This window comes from Ascaphus truei, chromosome 7, assembly GCF_040206685.1.
Source record: "Ascaphus truei isolate aAscTru1 chromosome 7, aAscTru1.hap1, whole genome shotgun sequence".
Classification (NCBI taxonomy): Eukaryota; Metazoa; Chordata; class Amphibia; order Anura; family Ascaphidae; genus Ascaphus; species Ascaphus truei.
In genome coordinates, this window is record NC_134489.1 from 90,218,995 (window position 1) to 90,233,682 (window position 14,688).

Consider the following 14,688-nt stretch of genomic DNA (forward strand, 5'->3'; position numbering starts at 1 on the left):
TCACTGTTTATAAAAAGATAGGAAAATCTTCAAAAGGTGCTGGAACATACAGGGTACGCCTATCCACACTCTGAAAATGTACACAGCCTACACTGGTATATTTAACCCATTGATTCATCTGTAACCCCCGTATACAAGAACCACTCAACCCTGACTGTATTTGTGATCTCTGGTATGTTACATAGTTACAAAGTTGATGAGTTTGAAAAAAGACATATGTCCATCAAGTTCAACCTATGCTAAATTTAGACGACAGATACTTTATCCTATATTTGTACTTACAGTATATTGATCCAGATATTTAACAACTTAACCTTTCCAATGCCAGAGGCATCTTTATTATACTTACAGTATATTGATCCAGAGGAAGACAAACAAAAACCCCAGTGAAATATCATCTTATGATATCTCATTAGGTGAAAAATAAATTCCTTCCTGACTCCAAATATTGGTAATCAGATTTCTCCTTGGATCAACATCCTTCACATGTTTGCTTATTTTGTATAGGCCTGTATACCTTTCCTTTCTAAAAAGATTAATGAATTACATATTTTAACTACCCTTAATGTAAAGAACCCTTTCCTTTGTTGCTGGTGAAATCTCCTTTCCTCCAAACTTAAGGGATGACTCTGTGTCACTTGTACTGCCCTTAGGATAAACAGTTCTTGTGAAAGCTCCTTGTATTATGCCTGAATATATTTCTATATAGTTATCATATCCCCTCCTAGACGCCTCTTTTCTAATGTAAACAAATCTAATTTAGCTAGCCTCTCCTCAAATCAGATTATCCATCCCCTTTATTCATTTGGTGGCTCTTCTCTGCACTTTCTCAAGTTCCATAATGTCTTTTCTATAGTGGTTCTCAAAATTGTACCCCATATTCAAGATTGTTTTCAGTCTCTACTATTATCTTATCTGCTCCTGCCTAATTACTCCAATTTGATTTATTATTTAGAAGTTTTCTAGCATTATCTGTTTTTAATACCAGTGTCTAACTGCATGCCAAACTCCAACTTGCCCCATTCTACCTCCATGAGCCTATCTATTCTATTTAGTTCATTATCTGTTTCTTGTCCCTCCCCACTCCATTCTAGTTTAAAATCATCTCCAACCTTTTAAACATTCTCCCCCCAGCACAGATGATCCCCCTTCATTGAGGTGCAATCCATCCCTACCATAAAGATAGCACCTCTCAGAAAAGGAATCACAGTGTTCTAAAAAACCCAAGCCCTCCTTCCTTCACCACTTTCTTAGCCATGCATTAACCTCTCTAATCTTTGACTGCGCATGGCACTAGTAGTATTTAAAAAAATACTACCTTGGAGGCCCTTGCCTTAAGCTTGCGGCCTAGATCTCGGAAATAATTTTTTGGGAACTGTTTTTAAACACTGACAAGACTGTAACAATGGTTTTTGGAACTAAGGCTACATTTCGAAAGCTACAAATGATGGAGCTACAGATCAGGACCAAGTCTAATACCATCCTAGCCCCTGTCACCAGTTTTAAATATCTTTGCATATGGTTTGATTCCCATTTATCATTTGGGTTGCACATTGATACCCTGGCATCTAAAACCTATGCCAAACTTGGGGTACTTTATAGGAACAAATCCTCCCTGAGCCAGCTGGTCAGAAAGCGTATTGCACAGCAGATGCTAATGGCAATTATAGACTATGGGGACATAGTACATGGTACAGTACCCTAAACTCAGCTTAGCAAACTAGTCACCCTCTACAACTCAATATGCTGCTTTGTCCTCCAATCTAACTATAACACACATCACTGCGAAGTGCTCAAAGAACTAGATTGGCTATCACTTGAGTGTAGACGCAAAGTTTATTTTTCCTGTTTTGCTTTTAAATACATTCTGGGCAAGCTACTCGCCTATCTGAACAAGCTCCTCACCCCCACCACCCACAGCACTCATCATCTGAGATCTAACACCAAAAGACTGTTCATGGTCCCAAGGTTCAGCAAAGAATCCGACCGCTCCTCCTCTTACCGTGCACCTCACAACTGGAACAATCTACCTGAGATTCTCAAAGGCACAACCAGTCTAAGTTCTTTCAAAACTAAAGCTCTCACATTTGAATCTGGTCTATAATTGTTCCATACGCCTATAACATATATTATATATACCTGATCATGCAATGTCTTTATAATGCATAACCCTGTTCATTTGATGTAACCATGTATTTGAAATCATAACTCTGTGCCCAGGACATACTTGAAAACGAGAGGTAACACGCAATATATTACTTCTTGGTAACATTTTATAAATAAATAAACTAGATACTGAATAGTGAGTAAAAATCCATAACAAAGTGTTTAAACATAAGATTATAATTAAAACAATGCCATTTCTGTAAAAAAAAAATCAGACTTTATTCTTAAGAGTGCCATGTGTGCATTGAATGCCCATATTTGTTTAATGTCATGACTCACTGCTTGGGCTAATCATTAATACCATAAATGATTTGAAAAAGCTTTATAGCTTGTAAAAGTTGAAAGATCAATCATAAAGCTTTACCATATGGCATCCACATGGCTTAGCAGTTAGCACACATGTTATATATAGGGATTCCAAAGAGGTAGTAACGTTTCTTCTCTAGTTCCTTGTTGTATAATGAATGCACAGTTATATCACTAAAACACCATCTTTATATGTAAAATCCCAAATGGCGCTTCCAGAAGCAAAACATAGTTCAGTTTGAGGTTGCAGAACTGATCTAGTAAGCTACTGTTCTTCATTAACTGCTTCTAACTTAAGTGTAAATTAGATACTGCATATCTGTATGTTATGATCCAGGTCCACAGTTCTAATTTAAATCAAAGCTATTCCCTTTCTCCCACACATGCTTTACTGTGGTTGATCTTTCAGCTGTCTATTCATTCACGTCCTGTTGGTGCACTGCCAATTGGACAGAAAGGCGTCGTCTTGTTCTGCTTACACATGGAGTATCATTGCACTTAGATGAAACAAAATAGACTTCATTACTAAAGCGAAAATTTAAACTTAAATGACTTTTGTGGGAAATCCACACAGGGATGCAATTACTGAATATGAATAATCTGCAAACATAAACAGAAATAATAGTAACGTTTGTAGTAGTGAACGGTTGTTGGGGAAAATAGCAAAAGATAATTGACAAACGTTATGTACTATGATTAGTTTGATCCAATATCCAATATCAATGCCTGTTTCCATTTTTGCCACTGTAGCTATTCTTTATTATTTTAGTTCAAAAGGAATCGCAATTAGTCGATGCACTGTGACCTGGTTTTTATTCCACCCAATTAGTGCAACATTTTAGATTTACTTTGGGTTCTCTGGCAACTGTTCAGATGCAGAAGAGATTTCTAGAATGTCCTTATGCTAATCAATGTGCCACACTTGTTAATTGTGCCAGAAACCTTATTATAGTAATTCCTCCTTGCTATGGATTGCTACATAAACTATACCAAATCTGAGACAAGTTAACACATTGACAACGTTGGTTGTTTTATCAAAGGTGGAGACATTATTGAAGATCAGATGTCCAAGATATTCTGGCAAGTGGTCATCTTCTGTTTATCATTTTCCATCTTCCTGCTTTTGCTTTTTATTAGAGAGACGCATACACAATTAAACAACTTGGTGTAATTAGCTTCCTTAAAAAGATTAATTACCCATTAAATTAACTGTTTCACTTATGCATATCTTTGAAAAATTAATATATTGAATTTCTCCAGGAACACTTGATTTAAGTATCAGCAACTTATGCTTTATCTGTTTGAAGATGGCTTCATAGTTACCTTGCAATTGCTTCTTGGTATGTTTTGCCAAGTTAGATCACAACATCACTGAGGAAGCCAAACCGGGCGAAACGCGTTTGATGTGGATACCTTTCTGATCTCTTGGAGCCACCATACTTTTGGAGACTGCGGATCACCCAATCAGCATTGACAGTCAGCAGAGAGGTCGGCGCATGCGCGGTGCGCAGAAACGGACGAGGAGAGGCACAACAGATTGTGCACAAGTCTGGGGAAGCCCCTCATTTCCGTGGACACAAACTGACTGTCAGGAGTTAGAAAACGGGTGACTGCAGAGCACCTCCATAAAGAGCTACTATTAAAGCACATTTGCAGCAACAGAAACCACCACAATTCTTGTGGTTGGTTGTTTGAAAGTGTATTTTACCATATCTTTTAATTTTTTCCAATAAAACAGTATTATGCTATGCCTCTCTCCACCTTTTAAGGTAACAGTAGAAAGAATATAGAGGAGTATACACCACGGGAACAAACACACAGGCAAGTGTTAAGTTCTCTACTTCTCTATAGATAAGAATATTTATTGTCGACGCCTATTATACCACTTGTTTGTGGTGTGTTTTTGTGTTGTTTTTTCATATACGGAAGAAAAAGAGAAATAAGACCACATGGTGGAGGACATCTTTATTTTCTACAATACTACACATAAGGAGGAGTTTGAATAACCTCCTGGGACACCAGCTGCGGGACTTAAAGTAACTATTGCATTTTGTCAATAGGATTAGCGCCACTCTACTATCTTTTACTGTAGATCACAATATACTGTATATGCAATTAGAAAGTTATGGAAAGTTACCGGAGTTCCGCAGATTGCTTAGACCAAACCCCCCCCCCCAAATCTGTCTGGATTGGGTACTAAAAAAGCCAAGTGGGTCCATTTAAACCCGGGAGAGAGATTACTTTCAATTTAGTAGTGTTTCCAGTTGTATATATATCCCCTCAAGCCTGCCTCCAATTAAATTAGGGAGACATACCTGTGCTGGAAAAGGAGCTCACCTGAGGTACGTGGCTGGGAGATATTCTAATGTATGCAACGTATATTTAAATGAGTCCCATCCCACACTTCCTAAAAGGATTTCCATGCCAATTATTTAGAATTAATAAGCCTAAGGCCCGTTCTATAGTGTCTTTGCTTGCTGCGCCGTGCGCGCGGTATTTATAGTTGGCGAGGAGAGTGGAACGTGCTGACGGGGGAAGATGAAAAAAAAGAAAGAATTTGCGCCGCAACCGCCTCTGCAAATGTAAGTATATGTGTGTATGTATGTATGTATGTATGTATGTACAACGTTATTAAAAAAATTATTACAGGATTTATTTAATTGAAAACACACACACATATACATATACATACAGCCGCGCACAGTATACTCACAAAACGTGTGAGGCACGTGCACGCGTGCGCGCACGGCCGCACACACTATATAACAGCCATAAGGCACCAACATAATGACTCGAATGGAAGTCAGACCCAACAGGACTAGAACCCACAGCAGCATGCCTTTTAGGCCACAGCTCTAGCTTTTATTTCGTGTTTTTGATAGTAGTTATATGATTTTTTTAAATTATTGTCATAGATTATATGACAAGTAGAAGAAAAGAGTACAAAAATGTCATAGGTCAGTACAAATTATATTTTCTTGTAAGCAGTCTTACAATCACAGTTTGAAGGAGTTTTGGAAGGAGATGAAGCGTACATAACTTTAAAAAAAAAAAAGCTTAAATCACAGAGGGGAGTAATATTGTAGATTTGTACAACACAGTGAGTTGGTTTTCCCCATTCCCTCCAAAGCTACAGTATAACATTTACCAGAAATTGAGACGTTTCATTGGGATAATTGTATGAAGTTGTGCAGAGGTATTTAACTACTATCAATCATAACGTTGAATGTTAACAACTGGTTGAGTCAGCTGAAAGTACAACATGACTGTACATGCTCTCAATGGGAGCACTCAAAATGAATATGGAAGGTTTTAGGAAGTCTGCTTCAGATGTCAGTTCTGCTCTCTGAGCCAGTGACCCCAAGGCATGCCTTAGTTATATACTGTGGAATGTACCTATTAAACTGCTGAAAATAGAGATGATATGTATCAAACATAAAGAACTAAGACAAAATGATGAATAGGGATAACAGCTTAAACTACTATAAAACTCCAGTGAACACGGCATTGATGCACGTGTCAGTCCGATTGCATGTGCTAAACATTCTCTTTCATCTTTTGATGAGAGTTCTTGACTGCAAAGAAGTTACTTTACGGTAGAATCCAAGTTAGTAGTCCCCTGTACACTTCAGGAGGGGGGCATAACGGAGCATCGGTGGAGGTCTGAGGACACTGCTGCCGAGGTTAAAGGATGTGAGGATGTTAGGTCAAAGCTAGGGGGGCTGGGATTAAGGGAAGGGTATATAGGGGGGTTGCTGGCACTCGCCATCTTTTGCTGCCATTCCGGGGAGGATCCAGAGATGCCGAAGAAACCCTCCTGCATGGGCTCACCTCGTGCTTCTGGTGCTGGGGCAAGTTCTGGTCTTCCCCCGAAGTCAGAGAGGCAGCTCTTTGCTGTCATCCAGGAGAAATCTTCACGCTGCAGGATATTCTTGGAGCCAGGTTGGGTTGCTTAAAGCAGGGGAGCGCAAACTTTTTTCCCTGTGCCCAGTTGGGCTTTGATCTGGTGGGGTTCGTACCTCACTCTTAGGATAGGCGCGAGACGGCTAGGCTGGGTCTAAGGGAGGAGGTAATACAGAGAAATGGCAAATAGGAGTCGCAGTGCTTTAGGAATTACATTCGCGCTGGTTTGGACATGTGCTAAAATGTTGTCATGTCCCTCCTTTATCTAGGTCGTTTCTCTTGCGATGCGATGACACCTACATACATTGGGCAGAAAAGAGAGCAGCTCGTTGGCCATACAGAAAGAAGCTGGGGATATCGGGGTCGGTGACTGAGGTATTATAGTTGGGGCTTTGGGCCTTTGGGACTCAAACACTTCCAGTGCTGTTGAGAATGAGGAGGTCCCTTGCCGAGCTGGCAGTGTTAATGTTACATGTGGGGGGGGGAAACGATCTAGCCAGGTTGTGGACAGTTGATTAGTTTTTTTGCAATAAACAGTGACATAGCTCAGATTTATTTGGCTTTCACTTCTGCTTTTGTGGCAAAGCAGGTTTGACTGAGAGCAAGGGATGTCAGGGTGGGGGAAACAAGGAAGAGGAAGCTAAATGGGATATATGTGAGGTACAGCAATCTGGAGCGTAAGTGGTCAGGTTTGTACAGCGAGGATGGCATTTATTTTTTGGACATAGCCCATGAAATCATTAATATGGGTCTTCAGGGCGCGGAACAGAGAGCGCTAGGTTTGGTGGGGGGCCAGGCAAATTTTAGGGGGTAAAATTGCCAGGCTTTTGGCGGAGGGTAGTGCTTAGATTGCACATGGTAAGGATTGACCAGTGATCCAGTTTAAATAAAGGGGAGGTGGGGGAGGAAAGTGTTGCTGTGCTGTGCTTATGTGGCTAGTTTGGTAATGTCCTTCCGGTTTTGGTGATGATGGTATATTATTATATTTCCCGCTAGGCTGGTACAGCCGGTGAGGTTCTTGAACGTCATAGGTGAAGCAGGTGGATCATCACGTGGGAGTGTAATTTGATGCTGCCACTTTGGAGATGTTGTTTTAATAAATGCTGTGGCCATTTTACCACTGTTTTGGGGTATGTGTTTTATTGGGAGTTGGACAGTGGTCTAGATACCGAGGGGTTAACTTGAAACCTCCTGATGTTAAGTCAGTGACTTTTAATGCTGCCAATTTCAAATTTACATTATAAGTAGTAATTGACATTTAATTAAGTACAGGCAGTCCTCGGTTATCCAACGGAATCCGTTCTGAAAGTAGCGTTGGATAGTGAAACCGTTGTAAAGTGAGTCCCATGTTAATCAGTGGCGGTGAGCGTTGGATAGCGCATTCCGGCATCGAAAAACGGCCCATAGGGTTGCGTTGGATATGCCATTCGTTGTAAAGTGAAACGTTGGATAGCAAGGACTACCCGCAGTTGTCATAACTGTTTTCTTAGTGTCACTTATTTGCAATATACTGGAATATATGACCCCAATGCTACCAATATATCTGACATATTGAGCTTGCAATAGGGGTTTTGGACTTAATGGGTTAACTGTGTGGGCTCACAGAATTTACACTCCTCCCCATTATGTGATGTAGGATGACTATGCAGAAGGGATTGCCGCTCCCTAGTATGTCTTGTGACCCGTGATATCACTGTAGCCATGTCTGGTTTGGCTACCAGTCTGCCTGCCCTATCATGCAAGCCCTGGTAACAGTGCAGGCAGTGACAGGAGCAATCCTGGGTTTTCCCCACAGAAGCAGCTCCCTTGAGTGACAGAGGAGGTGGGACTAGGCCTGTGTTCTGCCCAATCCTGGCTCAGACCTGGTACCTTCTTCCCTTGTACTTACTGCACCGACACACTTTATTCGAGCAAATACCCAGTTTGTACCTGGCAGATACCTGGAATGCGCCGCTCCTCACCTCTGACAAGCCCCGTTGCGTTTGCCTTCCCAGCCTGGGTTCATGCCTGGCTGACGGGCGGCTGATCTGTTAAATGATAATGATTAGGATTTAATAGGCTGCAATGCTTCGCGTGTCTACCAGATGGCATAAATTCATGAATTGTAATGCAGTATATATATATATATACTGTGCAGTATTGCAGCCAGCGGGAATAAAATGCTTCAATCCCTGCCTGGAAAATACCTCAATGCACTCGGGCAGAAAACAGTCACAAACCTCAATACACCCGGGTATACCCGAATTCGTGGGACTAGCCGAGCTCGAATAAAGTGTGTCGCCAGTGTAAGGGGCTGCACTACTAAATCGTTTCAGTGCCGCTCCCCTCTTGAGAGAGGCTGGTACACAGAGGTATCTGTGCATTGGCACCTTCTGTTCCTCTTCCCCTTTGGGGAGAGTGAGTGATACCGTTCCCCTGGTCTTGCTAGAGTAAGAGTAAGGACTGCTTCAGGGGCCCTTGACCTGGAGTGTAAGTCCAGGGACCATCCAAAGGTTGCAGACCTGTGTGCGAGCTGTACTGGGCAGGAGCCCATGTTATACTGTGCTGAGCAGAGAATAAAGAAGTTCCAGTTTATATACTCCGACCTAGAGTGCAATCTTTCTGGGGGGAATGAAGTTATTATTCTGCAGAAGTATGCCTTCATATATCTGGAGCCTACAGCAGATAGAGGAGCTGTACCATCAGAGATAAGAACCTGCCCTGTTCTCCCAAACAACATCGGCGGAGACTCAGATCTACTGTGAGCCAGCAGGTATGCAACACCATAAATCGAGTAATGGCAGAATCTCCCAGAGGGTGGGGAAAACACTCTTACATCACTATACGGTGTATAGAGGGTATATATAGCTCCACCCTATGTTTTAGAAGCAGGTTCTTCAGAGTTCTAACTTGGGTCCTCATTGTGAGTCCTGTAGATAGGTTTGTGTGTATAGCTAAGTTTGTGCTGTCACTGTTTGTTGTTTTCAGTTAGGAACGTGCCCTTTAAGTAAGCGCCAGTAGTAAAGGCCCTTAATGTTTCTCACTACTGAAAAGGAGGAAGCATGCTTTTGGTAATGAGTTGTTGCCATAGTAACTCTAGAGTATGTGTGGACTCGCCCAACCAGATTTCTTGTGCATTCTTGATCAAAGGTATGGAGAAAGTATGCATTACACAGTAGCTGCTTGCTAAATCAGGAGCCTAACGTGTATGCCATGAGGGCCCACTCGACAGGTGGTGGAGCATTACGATCCCATGCAAGAGACTGTCAATTTATGCCTTACTATGGGTAACAAGTCTAAGTACCTCCCCAGTGTAGGAGTAAGAGCTACAAGGTGGATGAAGTCCATCCAGAATTATATTTATTTGCTACGAGTTTCCTTCAAGTAACCAGTATATCAGTGTCTGCAAAGCCTTATTGACAGCTGTCAAATAAAGCACCTTTTTGTTTATGTAGCCATGCCTGGTTTTGGCTACCAGTCTGCCCTTCCTGGCATGCAAGCCCTGGTAACAGTGCAGGCAGTGTCAGGACCAATGATCATGTGTTTTCCCCACAGTAAGCAGCTCTCTTGAGTGACATGGGAGGAGGTGGGCTAAGGCCTGTGTTCTGCCCAATCCGGGCTCAGACCTTGGACCTTCCATCTCTGTACTTAAGAGACTGCAAATCTAAATTTAGTCCGTGTTTCTTTCCCTGAAAGAGACAGGTACTCACACAGGGGTGTAGCTGGGATTGGTACCCACTTTTCACTCCCCTTGGGGGAGTGAGAAGTGACACCATACTCTAGATCTATTAGGGAGTCAGGGAAGAGTAAGGATTGCATCTGGTGCCCTTGGCCAAGGGTGGATGTCCATGACCATCCTGAGGTTGGGAACCTGTATTATACTGTGCTGAAGCAGATGCAGTTTGTATGCTGTGTATGCAGAAGAGCAATAAAAGGTTCCAGTTAATTATACTCCTGCCGTGTGTGCAATCTGTCTGGGGGGAGTGGAGTAAGTTCTTCTGCAGGAGATTGCCCTCACACTACTGGAGCCTGCAGCAGATGGAGGCGCTGTTACAAAACAGATAAAGACCAGTAATGCTGCAGGAGATAAGTGCTATTGTCACCCCTGATGTAGTGCGCATGCACACAAAACGCGTAGGGTCCGAGTGTAAGAGTTCGTCATCCGCAACAGTCGCAGGCGACGCAGTAGTGCGCAGTGTGTGTAGCAGCAGAAGCAAGACCCCGGTACACCTCCGGCAAAGGACTTTAGGATCCAGGAGAGCGTGGGAGTGTTTGAGAAAGCAGCCAGACACCACCGGAGGACAAGCTGTTCCTAAGACTGCAATACACTGTGATTTTACTCACAGCTTCTTGTGAGTAGGATTCCAGTTTTACACGAATTGGACCAGTTGCCTGCTTATTGTTTATATTTGTCAATTATATATTTTATTTGTATTAAATTAGCTCTTCTTTTTCAGCCTTGCTTTTTACTGTTTATTGTTGTAAGTGGTGTTTGTCCTGTGTTTGTGTTACATGTCTGTTTGATCAACGGTATTACACTATTATTTCTTTCTTTATTCCACATATCACGAGTCAATTGGCAGTGGACTCATCCAATTTTGGAAACACAGAAGTTCAAGCGCAACTTTGAAGTTTTTTCTTCACTTGGACTTTTATCAGACTGATTTTGGACATTTTTATGCGCCGGTTTGTATTGTTTTTGTTGTATTTCTTCTTGACTTAGTTTTGGGTCAATTATCCCTGGCAGCCTTGCCTAGTAAGTGCTGGGTATATCTGAGTGTTTATTACTAGTTTGCACTTTATATATATATATATAAATATATATATTGTTTTGCTTGTAGCGCTATTTGCACCATTCTTTTTCTCCATTTTCTGCAGGAGATTGCCCTCACACTACTGGAGCCTACAGCAGATGGAGGCGCTGTAACAAAACAGATAAAGACCAGTAATGTACCCCAGAAGCCTGTCCAGACGTCCCCACTACCACCAGCGGACCACTCAGCACCCTGTGAGCCAACAGGTAGCCAGCACTATACACCATGTAATGGCAGAATCTTCCAGAGGGTGGGGGAAACAGCGTTACATTTCTAAACGTTCCCAGCGCCCATCCGTGTCATATTCAAGCATCCATGCCTAGCCTGCACTTACCCAGGAGCCCGCAAAGGCCAAGAGACTGAGCATTGCTAATGAATATAGTCAATCTGATGACCTCCTTTCCTTTAGAACTGGGTAAGGAGGGTTACACTTAAAACTGTTAATAGTTTGCACAAACCATGTACCAACATTTGAAACAATAACTACAGTATAACTGTCATTTAGTTTTCTTTTTTTTATTAGTGAACAAAATCATAAATGCAACTTCTTTTAATGTAAACCTACTTGATATTAATTCTGATTACATTTAAAATTAGTAAGTACAAGTAATGTTTTTCACAATGAAAAATACTTTTCTGCTTCGTATATTTTGACAATATAAATTGCATTACTCCCCAAAGAAAATACTAATATACCGACGCTAATAGAACATTTGCAAACCATTGACTTCCTGTCTCTCTTGTTGGCAGATTATCAAAGATGGAAGAGAAGATACAACATAGCTATTGTAGATACTGAATCGATAGCTGGCATGAGGCCTAAAGGTCAGACAAAGTACTTAGGCGGGCAATTTGCCAGGCTAAAGAGATGTTAAGGAAATCAATTAGAATCTAAAGAAAGAGCAGCCAAATTACTAAAAATCCAATCTGGAAAGGCTCTCTACGGTTCAAAAAGAACTTATTTCCTTAAATTATACCTTTTATTTATTTAATATGTATTACCTCTGAAAAGCAACTGAGACTTGTTGTGGAATTTTTGGGGCTAAGATAAGACAGGAAGAAAACTCCTGTGTTCTACTGGACTAGATATATCTTTAACTGGATATATTGTATGAGACATCACTCATGATGTACAAGCTACAGCACATTTCTTAATATGTGCATTGATTATCCATATATGTATGGCTTCTGAAACACACAGTACTTGCTCTATTGAACAGTTATATAATGGACAGACTTATTTTGAATGATGGTGCCATGTCGATTGCTCAATAAGTTATAGCTAACCAAAGTCAAAAAAAAAAAGAAAATTAGGTTTGATTAGTTGTCTTTGTATACAGTTAGAGCAACACATACTGATCTTTTTGTCACTGAAAAGTAGACCATTACTTTGTTTAACAGAGCATACTGTATAAATTGTAAATTGCATTAATCTTTACCACAGCTTTTATTAACCAAACAGCAGGTAATACAAATATCAAACACCTTCCACCGGGATCCTGCCAGCTTGCTCTGACCACTGACAGAAAAATCTCATAGGATGCGACTCAAACCTCAAATCCCCACTGGCCATCCCAAGCCCGGTGACACTACAAAATACACATTACAGTACTTTGAGAGCATTGGTGCATTAGCCTAGAATTGCACAGCTTCCCCCATGATCACACCCTAAGAGGTTCGTCAACCTCCCTGGAATAGATCCAAACCAGCAAGGTTCCCACACTGACCCATACACCATCCTGACACCAGCAAGGACATTTAAGCCCCCTTAAACTAGCCTTAAAGCTGCCACATCGTCCCTAATTCTCTCAAGACTAATTTGCAGGCGGAGATTGAAAACGTCAATGCCTATCTCAGAGTGGTGCATCCCTTTCCCCCAAAATAGACCCATTTGAGATCCATATGCTGTATAGTAATGCCTCCTAGCTCTTCCTCCAAAATGCCACTATAGTTTTATTTACCCTTTTCCAAGATATTACAATGGCTCTAACATTCCTAGCCCCATGCCAATCCAATTTGTGAGAGATTTCCAATCCAACAACAAAGGTTTCCCCAAATGCCACCTCAGCGCACTATGTCTCTCCTCATGAACCTCATCAACTGATGACCCTCATCACCAATGACTGGACCTCCACCATTACTCCAGGTCCTTACCCCCAACATCTAACAGGACACTAGGTAAGCCTAATGAACATTCGTTACCCAACAGAAGAGGGAGTAACTGAAATAAGGTTCCACTTACCCATCCAAAACATCCCAACCTGATCCCAAAATACCGTATACCCAACTGCATTCCGTAAGATCTTTTAACCAAACATTGTTATTGTACCCAAATTTAAATCTTCTACCCAATGCCTCAGTAATCGAAAATTGAAACTTGGACAAGGCCGACCCATCTTGATGCACCTGAAAGGGACCTGTCTCTTGTTTCCTAACTTCCACAAATTCCTTGGCTACCCTAACTCGGCAGATTGAACTCCTCTTGAGCTCAGCCACTGTCTCCCACTTAACCCTACTCGGTCTTTCTTAGACCACCTAATCATGAAACGAAACGCTTCATTCCCTTCTAGGACATCTCCCCTCTCAAACCACATGTCCCTAACTTAGAGGCCACTAACAGCTCACTAACCCTTAGATCACAATAAAATGCCAATGAAAAGGCTGCATTCAATGAGCGAGACTCAAAATCAGACACAGATCATTTTAGTCCTTTTTATCATGACTTCAAACATACCCAGGGTAATCGGGTCTTGCCGTCCATCCCACTCTACTGTCTTGTCAATGTGCCACCACCTTTTGGACCAGAAATGTCCCGATCCGCCTTAATTTAAGGATAATCCCACCAAAGAGTGCTCCATTTTCTCTCCAGAACAACACTCCTCCTTTTTCCATATCATGAAACTAATCAACAAGACCCTATAAGGTGAGTCCATGGTCAGCGCTTAGGCGCTGACCCGTGCTGAGGCGCGCTGATGCTTGTCAGTGAGCCCCTGCAGCTGCAATGTGAGCGGCTTTAGCAGGGGCTCGCGCACGCGTCCGCAGGCGTGCGGAGGCGTAGCTCTTAATTTTTTTTCCGTTTCGGCACTCACGGGAGCGCAGGGCCGGTAACGTGAGCAGTTCGCCCAATGAGAGCGGTTTGCCTCCGCATGGCTGCAGTTACCATGGACTCAGCCTAAGAGACGCATGCCCGCTCTCCTGCTCCCCTGCTAACAAAAACCTCTCCAATCCTCATCTTAGCTTGAGCACACTCATCCCACACCTATTTAATCAGCAGGTCTTAGTATACACATGATAGCAGTAGTCATTGAGAGATATGTTTCCCCAGGAGAAAGGTGAAAATAACCTTTGTGCAGCTAAGTATATTTTTTCTTGCACTTTTTTTTCTTTCCCTTTAGATATTTTTTTCACTATTTTCTAGGGCACTTCTGTTTTTTTTTAACAGTTTTAATTGCACTGTAGCTTTACACAAAAGACAGAGTGCTCCGAATTTTAACCCCTTAGGCACTGCATACAGTTTACA

General features: G+C 41.9%; 1 long non-coding RNA gene across 1 annotated transcript; it reads left to right on the forward strand.

Moving 5' to 3' along the window:
* The first annotated feature begins 8,809 nt into the window (after positions 1-8,809).
* Positions 8,810-12,462, forward strand: LOC142498569 (uncharacterized). Its single transcript, XR_012802482.1, has 3 exons — positions 8,810-11,040; positions 11,233-11,374; positions 11,919-12,462. It is a non-coding gene; the product is annotated as an uncharacterized LOC142498569 (long non-coding RNA).
* Positions 12,463-14,688: the final 2,226 nt, after the last annotated feature.